We start from the raw sequence: 11,936 nt of genomic DNA, 5'->3' as shown, positions 1-11,936 counted from the left end.
AGGGGGTCGGACTTGATGATCTGTTGAGGTCCCTTCCGACCCTAACATCTATGAATCTAAGAGAAAAATCATATAAAATACAATGCTACAGCAGCCACTGCAATAATAAAATTGGGAGAATCCTTTTTTGGCCAAAGGCAGTGGTTACAATGTGGGACCTTGAACGTATTAAAAGAAAGAAAAAGAAAAATCAATGGCTTTTTCTTTTTATAAAACAAAACAAAGGTAAGAGGAGAGAGGAAAAGAAACAAGGCTCAATCCCTGATTTAGAAAATATCTATTCTTCTGTTTTGTGTATCTCAAATTTTATTATTTCTGGTTTGCTGAGTAGTATATAAATGTCTTTCTGTACATTTGAAAAACACATTGATCAAGCACTGACCTACAGCACCGATTCTAAAAGGGTCATTTCACCTCTCACCGAAACGGCACCTTGCAGGAAATGGAGGTGTCTATGCTCTACTCAAGAGAGTGCTGTTTGAAGGAAAGCTGTTTTGAGGTCATCTAATGAATGTTGTCCATATCCAGAAGACTGACAGGGGATGTAATATGGAATTACCACACACGGTGTATTTAAATAATAGGCCCTGATCCTGCTAACTGACACGAAAAGAGCATACTCTTGGCCTAACTTCGGCAGGAATCCATGCAGACATAAAGGCCTGCCGGCATATATCAGAGTACAAGTATGAGGCCCAAATTTGTTTAGCTTATAGTGGGAAAAAAATCTTTCTGAGCAAGGAGTGTTTTCCATTTTCTTTGAATACTTGTTAATGGAAGGTCCATTTTTTATTGAAACCGTGACAATTGAATTTGCATAGATTTACATCAGTGGTGTTCAACATATAGTCTATGGGCTGGATCCAGACCATGAAGCCAAGTCATCTGGTCATGAGGCTCCCCATAAGCCCAGATATTTGGTGGGTGGGGAGTGGTGGCACCATTCATTCCTGCAACTCTGAGAGTCCCCTAGCAATTAACACTGTTACTGTTCTTCTGCCACCAAATGTATAGACCTATAGGGAGGCAATAGGCCAGATAACATGGATCCACATACCAGATTTGACTGACATGCGGGGCCAATCCATGGCAGGATGCAGCACACAGGACTGAACCTGGCACATGACTCCAGACCTGGTGCATGGGGCCGGAACTAGCACACAATCCCAAACTTGGCATATGGTGCTAGTCTGTGGCTGGACCTAGTGTACAAGCTCCAGACCTGGAGTATGAGGTTGGTTCATGTCCTGAATCCAGCCCACAGGCCGGCTGTATCTCACTTATCTGGTGCACATACTGGAAACATTGAGCACCACTGATTTACATCGTGTGAAAATCTAGTTCAACATGTGCTCATCACAGCTGAGTAGGGGTCTTTGTCGATTCATGATTATTGGGTGTTTCCTGTCCTAATCAAATGTTTGGTATGGCTTAAGGCTGAAAAAAATAAAGCTAGTTGGCTGGGCCCTGAAGGACTGGCATGCCAGTTAGAGAGGACTATGGCTCCTTCTTTCAGCTCTACTCTCAACATGCTGTGGGGTAGGTAGGAATTACCAAAGTCAGTTCCTTTGCTAGTCTGGAATTTTTTCAGGCCAAGGCAATCAAAAGGCAGCCATTTAAGTCAATTGTCTAGCTTCTTTATGATATAGAACAGAGTTGACACATCCAAAGATCTGTCCCCATATGATAAATTGAACTAGATTACTTGTCTATAATGAAAGCGAGACAAGCTCAAATACATTTACAGAGGATGCCATTCTCAAAAGAAAATGAATTGGTATCAAAATGTTACATACACAGAATCTGCTATGGACTTCACTGTAACTGTAGACTTAATTTATATATTTTCATAGCCCAATATCCAAAAACATACAGCACAGACAAACTGAGGAAAAAATCTAAATGGTTAGTGAGACAGACCTCATAAACTTTTTAATGCATCAGTGTCCTTCGCTAATGGGCTTTTAGAAATACAGGTCGAAAAACTAGATTTCACATTTAGGCAAGACATCATTTATAGATAGAAACTTGAGATCTGTCTATTCCTGTCACTGCTTAGAGACTAAGAAAGAGAGGAAAAGCAAAAGACTATCTCCAACTCTACTGTACAACAGGGTATTTAGTGTGCAAACATGACCTGGCAACTTATATTAGATCCTAGATAGAATTCTAAAGCCTGGTGGGGGTAAGTGTGTGTGTTGGGGATGTTTTGCTCTGGCTTTTGGAGCAAGTTGGTATAGAAAGGGGAAGTAACTTAGGCAATTTATTTTATTAGAATACACATAAGCAATTGTTTCTCAGGGTGCACTGATAAAGATTTTCTTGGCCGATACCGATAGCTGATTATTCACCAGGCATATCAGCTGCTACCAATCCAATAACCAATTTACAAGAATGCACCTGGGCAGCATAGATTCATAGATTCACAGATGTTAGGGTCAGAATGGACCTCAATAGATCATCGAGTCCGACCCCCTGCATAGTCAGGAATCTAACTGTGAAGAAGTTCTTCCTAATGTCCAGTCTAAATCTGCTGTCTGCTAGCTTGTGGCCATTATTTCTTGTAACCCCCGGGGGCGCCTTGGTGAATAAAACCTCACCAATTCCCTTCTGTGCCCCCGTGATGAACTTATAGGCAGCCACAAGGTCGCCTCTCAACCTTCTCTTGTGGAGGCTGAAAAGGTCCAGGTTCTCTAGTCTCTCCTCGTAGGGCTTGGTCTGCAAGCCCTTAACCATATGAGTGGCCCTTCTCTGGACCCTCTCCAGGTTATCCGCATCCCTCTTGAAGTGCGGCGCCCAGAATTGCATGCAGTACTCCAACTGCAGTCTGACCAGTGCCCGATAGAGGGGAAGCATCACCTCTTTGGATCTATTCGTCATGCATCTGCTGATGCATGATAAAGTGCCATTTGCTTTTCTGATGGCTTCGTCACACTGCCGACTCATGTTCATCTTGGAGTCCACTAGGACTCCAAGATCCCTTTCCACTTCCATGCCACCCAGCAGGTCATTTCCTAGGCAGTAGGTGTGCTGGACATGGAGAGCAGCACCCTGCAGATAAGTCTGCAGAGGGGAACGGGCTTGGAGGGGCAGATTGAGGCCCCTACGGTGAGGAAGAGAGTGGGGCAGGGAATGAGGCTGGGGCTGAGGAGGCTGCCCAGCCAGGGCAATGAACGGGACAGAGCTGCAGATGGCTTGTCCAGGGGATCAGCATCCCAGCACGTAAAAATGACAGTTGGGATGCTTGAACTAAAGCTTGTCAAATGAGCTTTAGTTCAAGCATTGCCACCATCATTTTTAAGTGCAGGGATGCTTTTAGGAGCAGAGCCGAGTGGGGCAAGGATGGATGCAAGCTGCTCACTGTAGGCTCAGGGTTCTCCACTCTGCTGTCTTTGCCCTGGGAGCTGCGTCCTGGCCACACTTCCCCTGCACGCCTGGCAACAGAAGGCATAACCTGCTACCCCCACTGCCACTGGGCAGACAGGGGATGTAGAGCCAGCATGCAGCTTCCGGGGCAAAGGCAGCAGAGCTGAGAGTCCTGAGCTCACAGCAGGCAGTCCACCTCTGTCCTCACCCCATGCACAAATCTGGGGGGGGGCACATGCCCCCCATGCCTCCCCTGGGGGTGTGCACAATGGCGGGAAGACGCCTCCCCCTCTCCAACCTCCCCCATGTTCCCTGGATGAGCCACCCGGGGCTCTGTGCCACTCCCCACCCTGGTCCTGGGTCATACCCATATCCATGTCCATGTCCATGCCCCACTCCCTCCCTCACTGTGGGGCCCTCAATCTGCCCCCACACATACATCCCTTCCCTGCCCCATGCCCCTTCCCCTCCACAGACTTACCTACAGGATGCTGTTCTCCACAGTACCCGGCTGCATTCTTGGCCATGTGCATGCTGCGGCTGTGCGCATGAACACGGTGTCTGGGAGCCCTAGCCAGAAGGCATATTATAGTCACTGGTGACATTATCGGCTACACTGGTCAAAAAAAGCCAATAGCCAATAATGTTAATTTTCTTTTTATTGGTGCTGATCTAATATGGCATTGATATATTGGTGCACCTCTAATTATTTCATCTTATTACAGTGTGCACACATGATCTGATAGTAAAATAGTAAATAGTAAAATATAGTAAATAATTAGTAACAACACCCATGTATTTTAATTCCACTTCTAAGTTTCACGTCTGTTCTACAGCATGGGCTGAATAATAAATTACTTTGCTTAGTCTAACAGTGATATTTAAAACTTAAATAGTTTCACATTTATTTTTTCTTTCTTGTGTTTCATTTAAGGAATATTCGTGTTATGATTTACAAGAATATATGTCTGCTCTTTTAGTAATGCTTTTTTTAATATGTATTGGGCATATCTAATGTCAGTTTCCAATAGTCCAAAATGTATACAGGGAGATTTAAGGGAGAACGATGTTCCTGTAATCTCAGCTGCTAACCCTTCTGTACTGATGAACACCAGGCAGTCATGCTTATCAGGCACAAAGATCTTTCTTCATTTAATGCCCGCAGCTTGAGATAGTCAATCTTGCCCAGCATGCGCCTCAAGTATTTCAGATTTTTATTTGTGATTTTTGCGTATGTTCCTGTGCTAGTTCTGCTACTATGAGTCAATAGCTACTTATCTACCCATACAAGGCCATAATCAAAAGCACTGTTACACTTGTGTATGAATGACCGTATTGCATAGATCTCAATGTTACCATCACCATCACAATTTTAACCTTTCAATAAACAATTACACATTATACTGTTTGTATACAGCCCAACAAAAGAATGATAAAATGCTAATGCTTTTGCTATATGTTTTACTTTAAATCATACTAAAGTTTAAAACTGTATAAGTATCTGTCTGATGTTCAAAAAGATCAGTAGTCACTTCTGTCTAATAAGGTGAAGTGAGCAAACATGGATATAAAAAGAAGCATCTGTCTGCTAGACTATTTAAAGTCCATAGGGTTATAATTCTTTAATGTTGCTTTTATCATTAGATAAAAATATAACTAGACATTATAATTATTTTAAATCAGATGAGTCATAACTAAAAACATTAGATGATTCACAGAATAATCAATCGTAAAACAAGAAAACAATCCCAATTATTAAGTTTGTTGAAAGATGAATGTAAAAATCTTCCATTGAGTTTTAAATGGTCATAAAACACTGACTGGGGGCAAAATCCCCATTTATAATAAAGCCTAAATTTCCCTGATCATGGATGATTATTTAAGGAAACTGGTGATACTTATTCTACATTTCCTGGTAGTTTAAAAATCACCTTATGTGCTATTTTTACCTTTATATCCTACTAGGTTGGCAGGTATAAATAATACCCTACAAATAAGAGGTATGAATGAAAAATATAGGCTTTATTTCAGGAAGGCTAGATGGTGTCTGAACGATCTAATAGACTTTATTTAATAGACTTTATTCCCCAGTCTCTGACTTCTAAGGCAAAAACTGTTTTTCCAATGATACATACTCAAAATCTGCACAGTTAGTATGCATGGGGCCCAGTTTAAGTTTAGATGGTTTACTTTGAATGAGTGGCACGTGTAGGCATTTGCTGCTTGCTAGGAGCAGTGCAGATACCCCAAGGTAAATAACATAGAGGGAGAGGGGAGGATGGGGGCGGTGGGATCATGGGGGGCTGCCTGTTCTGGGCGGGGTGGTGGGTCTACAAATCTGGCCACTTAGATCTACCTATGGTTACGTTGATCTTACTGTACAGACTCTTTCTGAAGTACTGATTTCTGCTGAGACAGGATATTAAAGTTTATATAATCCACTGCCAACTGAAGTCGATAAGAGTCATTCCATGAAATTCATAAAATTCTGAATCAGGTCTGTTTGTACATAATAGTACACAGTGGCCACGTCTATACAAGTTGCTGACTGCGCAGTAGCCTGTGACTACTGCAGAGTAGCAACACATGGCAGAAAGCATGACACAATGCTATTGCGCAGTAATCTCGGGCTACTGCACAGTCAGCTTCATGTGCAAAAGCCATTTGGCAGTGCTGCTGTGCAGTAACTCCAGTGACTGTGCAGTCATTTAGTACTTGTATAAACTTATACAAGTACTTATACTAAACTTATACAAGTAAGTACAACTTATACTTATATTACTTGTATAAAATTATACAGCATGTCATGTAGACACGAGCAGTATACATTATAATACTTAGCATATACTATAGTAGTGGTTTATAAACTTCCTAATGTCACAGAACCCTTTCATACAACTTCTTGTGCCACAACACCGCTACCTACCCCTATCCTGTAAGCTGATGCACAGCCAGGTGTCTTAGCCCAGCAATAAACATGCACTGCCTCCCAGCCTGCTCTATATTTACCGAAATCTCTTTGTGGAGCTCCAGATGACTTACCGCAGGACCTGGTAAAAAAAAGTTTGAAAACTATAGGATTGTGCTCATAGCAGTACTTTTTTGGTAGTACTTGGAAACTGTTGGTAAAATACACATGCAATGGCCTCTGGAACTTCAACTAGATGACTCCAGCAGCCACGCAGTTCCATCCACATACAATATGGCAGATGAACCAACCACCACATATGACTACAGTTATGAGGTCACAGGAAATAACAGTATTTACTAGGGAACACTCATCAGAAAAGAACCTGTTTACTCAGAGTTTTTGTAAAGGAAGAATATTTGGACCTAAGAGAGAAGCTGAGATGAACAAACAGGACATTTGAAGTATATATGACTTAAATAATGGAAAGGCGATAGGTTTTATGAAATATTCACATTCACCATTTAGTGAACAAAACCGCTGCCATTTTCTATTATATAAGCATACTGACAGGGAATACAGCTTTTGACAATTTTTTTAGCCATAGTATTAGTTTGGTTACTTTCATAATTTGATGCTTTAAATATTTAATTTAATTAATTAATTTATTTATTTGGTGACGCTAATTATTAAAGAACTATTATACAAGAGGCAAAAAATGATACTGAATCTTCTAATGATTCAATAGCTGAGACCTGCTATTGTTCCCTTCCATTTTTTCAAAATCAGGAGTTGGATGAAGGGTTTAAAACATCAAACAATGTCAGACTTTTTAAGTGGGAAAATAGTGGGTGGTAGAAAATGATGGAAAACATTTTCAGACTAAGCTATCATGCCATGCCACTGAGTAAAATCAGATGTTAAGGAAGGGTCCCACCTGAAATGCCTATGCAGTATATCATGAAAAAGAAATATAGGAAAAAAATTAAAAACTGTTATTGAACAAAGCCTATTTCTAGTTTCCCGACAAAAAAATATTTATATAAGCGTTTCATGCAGCTTCACAAATTTGAGTGGCAGATACCTAACAAGCCTGAGAAATCATTTCAGCTGTCCTGAAACTCCTCTAACCACTATAGAAGAGCCTACATTTATATGCAAACGCATTCACAAGAACTCTTCTCTTGCCTTGCATTATTCTAGGGGTGGGGAGGTAGTCCTCTCTCCTGTAGCTAAGCATTTATCCTGCCTCATCACCATGGTAACTGGTGGTGTATAAATCCACTTTCTACTTTGTTACCTTTAAGAGGGGCTGTGTAGCTATTTTCTTACCGTCTGTTTTTAGGAGAACATCCTTTGTTTCTCTTTCTCCCTATGCCTTCTAAGAATCCTCTTTTGGGGGTGAGAGGCCTCTCTGCAGTAGTATGGAAAGAAAAAGCACGCTATTCCACTGCTGGTTACTTTGGATTCAGCCCAGGAAACAAAATGAACTTGCTGCCCTACATGATCACCTGAAATTTTAAAGAGAACCTACAAAGCACCGTACATCCAGCCAGTTGACAAGTTTCTTACACCCTTATAGAAAACCACTTCATGGAGCCTCACAATTGCCTGGATCTGCTTAGAAATTTCCTTTATGGTTTTATGTCGTGCTACCGCTACTCTTTTTTTTTCCTTTGATCAGTGGATGGAGCAGTGTCACACAGGGGCAGATCCAAAGGGGGAGCAATGGATCCAGAGCTGCTCTTGCCGGCTCCACCTGGGCCCTGTAGAGGCCAGGGTGAAGCTCAGTCTGGATGGTAGCAGAAGCAGGAAGATTTCCGCTCCCTGCTTGCTTCCCTGGAAATCCCCTACCAGCTTGGGAGTAGGTGCAGGGAATCAGAAACCCACCTGCCACTGCTGCTTCTGGCCTGAGCTGAGCCTGGTCTCTGAGTAGCCTGGCTGAAAGAGTCAAGAGCAGCTTAGGAGCCCACTCCTCCCACCCTGACCCCATGTCAGGGAGCACAGCAGGCAAAGAAAGGGAGACAGAGAAGGAAGGGGATGTGCTGCTGAACAAGGAGAGGAAGGGGGGAATTTTGATCTGCTTGGGGATTTAAAAACAGTCCTTGATTGCTATTCCCACGCCATAGTCTGCCCACCCTGGTGCAGAAGGGGAGGAGAGGAAGACTGGGAGTGCAGGGTGTAGACCCCCCTGAAGGGCCTGTCACTGCTCCCGCATCCCCCTTTGCAAAATCCTGGATCCACTTCTGGTGTCACAGTATCCCGTCTCATGGTATTGTTAAATGGCAAACACAGAAAATAAAGATTTCCTTGAACCAAAATTTAATACAAGAACAGGAAGAATATACCACGAAAATATGGATAATGCAAACAGAGTTAAATTAAAAAGTTAATTATATAGCTACCTGTCCAAATACAAAACTGAAAAAATTCCTGAAATTTAACATTTACAGTTAGAGTCAATGTCTAATTTTCTTGCTTGCTATTTTTGTGTTCAGCCCATACTCCATCCTTGAATTACCATCAAAAAGCATTCAGGCATTTACCCACGAAGTTCAGATAATGATTCCCAATATCATCTTCAAATGTTTTATACCGGTGTAAATGGGCATTATGATAGTATATACATGTTCTTTCCATGTTACAGAAATTCAACTTTATCACCATTTAATTTTATTAGATATTTTTAACTAAATTTCACTGGCTACTATGAATAATAGTATTTGAAAATGCTCAGGCAAGACTGCAATAAACCAAGGCAGAACTGAGATATGTATTCCTATGTGCCAATGACAGTTACACATGCATGCAAGGAAGAATGGAACCTATACTGGCTTTGGTCAATGGAGATGATGTTCTTGTAGCTGAGAAAAAAAAAGATGTTTAAGCAAATAGTCAATAAAAAACTTAGAATAAGATTAAGAATCATCAAGATGAAAGGCAATGCAGAGACAGGAGGGAAGGTGTTTGTTTTAGTGCAATGATTCTGTGGGGGGAAAAACCCTCCTCTACCACATACCATAATGTAAAATTCCAGATTGTGCTTAATTCCAAAATCTCTATAGAGAAATTAAAGTTTTACTTGAGTGAAGATTTATGGAGGCAAATATATATAGTAGAAGAAGCTACAGAATATATTGGTTTAAATATTAATATAATTGTACTGATTCAGTTAGCATTTCTCTTCTCCATCCACAACCCTCCTGAGCATGCCTGAGTGAAGTCTCCCTTCTTGCAACCTCTTTGATTTCTGCCTTGCACAGGTGTTGCACTGCTTTTACAGTCTCAAATCCCACTGCAATATTTAATCCTCAAACCCCAGGCAGCACTTCCATTAACATCATGAGATGCTTCATGACCAAAACAACACAAGGCTGTGCAATGGCTGTTTGTAGCACAGGTACAAGAAGAACGTTAACCTAATTTTGCAATGTTCTTCACTATTTTAGAACACAATTCAGCAAAACACTTAATCATATGCTTAACTTTAGTGCACCTTTTCCAGCAAATTACTTAAACCTATGCTTAAAGTCATACGAGTATAAGTACATAAGAAGTGCCATACTAAGTCAGACCAATAGTCTTATCTGGCCCAGTATGATGTCCCCAACAATGTCAAATTGCAGATGCTTTAGAAGGAGAATATATGAATCAGGGATACATAGTGTGATCCATCTACAGTTATCCCTGACATCAATAATGATTGGTCTAGGGATGTCAGACGATACATTCATTGTTGATCTATTTAATAGCTCCCAATGGACCTATGCTCTGTTAATTTGTCTAATCCCTTTTTGAGTCCCGTTATATACCATGTCATTATGCTTCCTGTGGCAAGACATGGAATCAAAGCACATGCTTAAGTTCATTGTTCAACTGGAGGATGACTTTGTTTCATTACCACCTTAAAATTATTATTACATGTAGAGCAGTGGCTACCTGTGTTAGTCTGAAGTCAGGCAGAAGGTGGAGCAGGTGGGCACCTTAGAAACTAACTGGTTCAGAGACATGAACTTTCATAGGCGATAACCTACTTCCTCAGGTGCCTGCCCTACCTTCTGCTTATAAAATGCAGTTTATTACAGTATGTGCTGTGAGACATTTACTTGCAAATACAAGTAACAAGTTACCCACACAAGACCTGATAACATATGAAGATACATCTTTGGAATGACTGAAATTATTGAGACAACTATTCATACAAATTCGGTTAATAATTTGGCTAAAAACAGGAAATATCTGAGATACAAAAGAATCTCTTTTTGATATAACAGTTGATATTTTTCATTTTGAAATAAGAAACTGAGAAAAACTTTAGCTAAATTTCAATTAAAAGTAAACAATTTGGAAAAAAAGTGTTTTTTCCAAATGAAACAGTTTAATTAACCTTATGTAAAGATTTTTAGATTTTTATTTCATTAAGAAAAAAACATTTTTTCTGTGTTTTTTTTCTTAGGCAGTGGGGGGTTGGGTCTGCCACTGAGCCAAAATCAATAATGCTCTCAGCATAAACATGTTTTATTTATGACAACACATATTAACATTTCTATCAATTAATTAGATAATGGAGACCTGAGAATTATTCTGCTGAACTTTCAAATCATAAGTTTCAGTGGGCTCCTTACAATGTACTTTTATAGCTTTGTCAGTCAAGGAATTCTTATGGTAATATAATTGAGTACAAATATTTCCTCACAATCTACGTCTTCCTGGATTCACCTGTTTATTCAGTCTCTACACATATTAAGCTTATGAAGGCAATGAAACATGAGGAAGCAGTGTTTAAAATGTATAAAACAAACATTTATAATGATACAATCCAATATAAGCACAAATTTCAACTTATTCACGGTACAGAATACATGACATGTAAAGATTGATGGGGATGGTTAAGTGAAGTTCTATTAGAAATAGAGTGATATTCTAGCTAACAAGGTTACAACGCCATTATGCATTTTCTGCATGGAGGAGCAGGTAAGCCTCATTGAGCATCAAAATACTGTATCTGTAATCAAAGTCCTTGAAAGCAAAAATAGGGAGAAAGGGGCTCAGAAAATGTATTGCAAGAAATCATTATGTAATTAGAGAATTATAATAAATGCAGCTTAAAAAAATAAGGAAATGTGCCTATTAAGTTCCATTTATATCAAGAGTAATTACATAACACAGAACACAAAGAGAAAACAATAATATTAAATAGCTTTGTCGTATCTGTGCAGTCTTTGAGATACACTCAGAAAAAATAACCACAGTTGCTTGAATCATCAAAAAAATGCATATATACAATAAGCAGAAAGAAAAAACTCTTATGCAAACCACGGAGGAGAAGACCATGAAGTGCCCTGGTAACACATTTCGTACTACCAGTTCAAGCTTTAAAAAAAGGCAAGAAAAATGAAAAAAGCATTGGTGGAGAAATGAAAGTCCGCATGCTAAGTCAGTTCAATCTGTCACACAGTTAAAATTAAATTCCTTCATAAGGAGAACAGTTAGTTTTAGGGGAGGACTATAATCACAGGAAATATAACTTTACAATGTTCTTCAAAGTAAGGATTCAAAAAGCTTTGCAGCAACAATAGTGTCAGGTAGAAAGCAAAAATGTAAACTAATAGCAGATTAAGTCATACCTCAGAACCAGACTGATCTGAAGAAAGATCATCTA

The sequence above is a fragment of the Alligator sinensis genome, unplaced genomic scaffold, assembly GCF_000455745.1.
Source record: "Alligator sinensis unplaced genomic scaffold, ASM45574v1 scaffold349_1, whole genome shotgun sequence".
NCBI classification, from domain to species: domain Eukaryota; kingdom Metazoa; phylum Chordata; order Crocodylia; family Alligatoridae; genus Alligator; species Alligator sinensis.
The sequence above is the reverse complement of the archived record's forward strand: the minus strand, read 5'-3'. Positions refer to the sequence as shown.